Source organism: Triticum aestivum, chromosome 5A (assembly GCF_018294505.1).
Source record: "Triticum aestivum cultivar Chinese Spring chromosome 5A, IWGSC CS RefSeq v2.1, whole genome shotgun sequence".
Classification (NCBI taxonomy): domain Eukaryota; kingdom Viridiplantae; phylum Streptophyta; class Magnoliopsida; order Poales; family Poaceae; genus Triticum; species Triticum aestivum.
Window position 1 is genome coordinate 693,987,940 of NC_057806.1, and position 2,769 is coordinate 693,990,708.

The window sequence follows — 2,769 nt, forward strand, 5'->3', positions numbered from 1 at the left end:
GAGAGTAACTTTACTAACCCACTCCGCTAAAGATGCAATACTCTCAAAAACTGCATGGTAGGTTGACTATTCTTTTAATGTGTTCCAAAGCTTATGCAAGCAAGATGCTATCCTACAAAGTGATCTTTGGAGAAACACACCTATATGATCCCGACTGCTGGTCATAGTCTATGAGGCTGGGGTGATCTCTAGCAAACTCATGAATAAGCCAGGAGTGTGACTAATATGCTCCACCCAAGGGGTCAGCCTTCGGCAGTCTAGTACTAGTAAGACATGTGGTGAAACTTTTTTACGCCAAACTAACAATTCAAGGCATAGTCCATTGTTCGGTTGTGAATGAGTGTAGCTAATTGCTCTAGGTGGAGTTCAACCTCAACAGGTCTCCACTGAAATACTGGTATATCAAAACAGTGTTTGGGACAAAACACAAAATGGGCCCTTGAGATTTGGTGGGGGATTGTTGAAATATCGGGGTGGGCCTAGGGCCCATCTAACAACTTCAGAAAATCTACAAGGGCCCATGTGGGTTTATTTGGCAATGGATGTGGTGGGAAGTTTAGTCCCGTGTTGCTAGTTGGAGAGGAGTTGTACCTCCTTATAAGGGATTCTCTTTCACATCCTATTGGAGCTTGAGAAGAGAAGTGGCTCCCGCGCGCTCCTCCTCCACCGACCGCCTCGCACGACACGCCACGGGTTGCTGAATGAGCCGAGCCGAGCTCACATCTATGTGCTTATTTTTGCCGGTCAGGAACAAAGTCTTTGACAGACGGGCCATGATCTAAGACATTGGATCTTGGGCTATCACCGACTCGGACGTGGGTCCAACCCACGTCTCTTCACGTGGCCGCACCTATATATGTGAGGCGTCTGCCAACCCTAGTCGTCACGAGAATCAGATCGTATCTCTGCCTCCACGCCCACTGTTGTTTCATTACTGCTGCTGCCGGTGATCCCCTCCCGTTCACCGCGTACTCGGTTGACGGGAGAGCAGGCCTCCGAAACCCGCCTCTCCGGATCCTGTAAGGGAGAGGGGTGATTAGGTTTTTGGGGAGCGTCTCATACGTGACTGCTCGCCGCCGTTCGTCTGCTTCCTCTACTTCGTCCACGTCCGTTGGATCGTCTTCATCGTCATCATGTCCACTGATGCCGAGAGAGCCGCTGCCAAGAAGACTGCCGCGGACCAGAAGGCGGCTGAGGAGGCCGCCTCCACTGCTGCTGCTACAGCCAACTGGCCAACTAGAGGGTATAGCATGATTATCCAGCTCCTTTTTTTTCTGTCTTAGCGGTACTAGCTATGTGTGTAGATGTTTCTACTATATGCGTAGTACGTGCTTATATATATTGCAATCATTATGTCCTTAATACTGTCAATGCCATGTTCATGATTATTTTTTAGATTAAATTAATCAAAAAATTGCCTATTTACTCAACATTGTGGGGGGATGGGGCGGGGTCGGAAAGAAGATGAAAACAATACCTATTTGTGGGAAGAAGATGAATACAATCCCGGCTGGAAAAATCGACTGACCCTAAATTTCTATCAGGCGCCCGTCCCATATGCTGTAGTATATGTTTTCCGTTGAAACTATTTGTATACCTAGGATGCAAGCGAACCATCATCTACACATGCACGGTTAATTCGAGCTAGCTAGCTAACTTTGTGCATGGGGGAGAAATAGGCGTTAAGACATTGCTCCCTATGCACGATTAACCCGAGGTAGCTAGCTTGTGCATGCACAGGGATCAATACTAGGTGTTTGACATTGCTTCCGTATGGCATGTGTTCGGCATCGATCGTTGCTTGCGATTAATCTACTACCAAGATTAACCATCAGGCCAGACAGCAGTGCATCATCATGGATGCATATGCATGTTCCCAAATCCCAATAGGTACTCCCTCTGTAAACTAATATAAGAGTGTTTAGATAACTACTTTAGTATTATTTTTTGAGGAAACTACTTTAGTATTCTAAACGCTCTTATATTAGTTTACGGAGGGAGTAGATATCATATACTACAGTACATCTAACCTAGCCACCTGCAGCAGTGGCATTAACAACCCCCAACACTGCCTTGATTGAGCAGTCGCATGAGCCATGTGAGACCACCATACACACATAAAACCAAACATGGAGCAGTATATTATGAGCAGATTTGGGCAATTTGCAGGACAAGAAGACAAGCGAGACAAAATTTATATGCATGTACAACCTGGCCCGTCGGTCGGTGCGCCGCTCGGGGTCGTGGTCTACGGGATTCTATATTGTCGCTATGCGTACGACTCGTACTAGCTAGTGATTAGTTAATCATGGAGTACTCAAATCTGCAGCTACTAGTACTAGTTGATTGGATCTGCAAGGCTGCTAATCAATCAATCGATCGATCGACAGAGCCAGTTAAGGAGACAAGACATGACAGCTGCGTGTGTTGAGTCGCTTGGGGTTTTGATTTCCTGGCAAAGATCAGTATACAATGCATATGTATCAGTTACAGGGACAGTACTACATGTATGTATTTCATGTGGATCCATGTGTGTGCATGTCATGGCCACCGATGCAGATGAGTACCCGGGGAAACATCTGTGCATCAAGCCATCGACGCATGTCGATCGATTGCTGCTTCAAGTTGCCGTATCTGGGGATTATGTGTCTATCGTATCATTGCAATTTGCAACAAACTAACAAACAAAGTGCACGCGAGATGCATGTCTAAGCAAATGCCATCCACATCGTTGGTCGAGACAAACATCATTGGTTGGAGATTTGGACA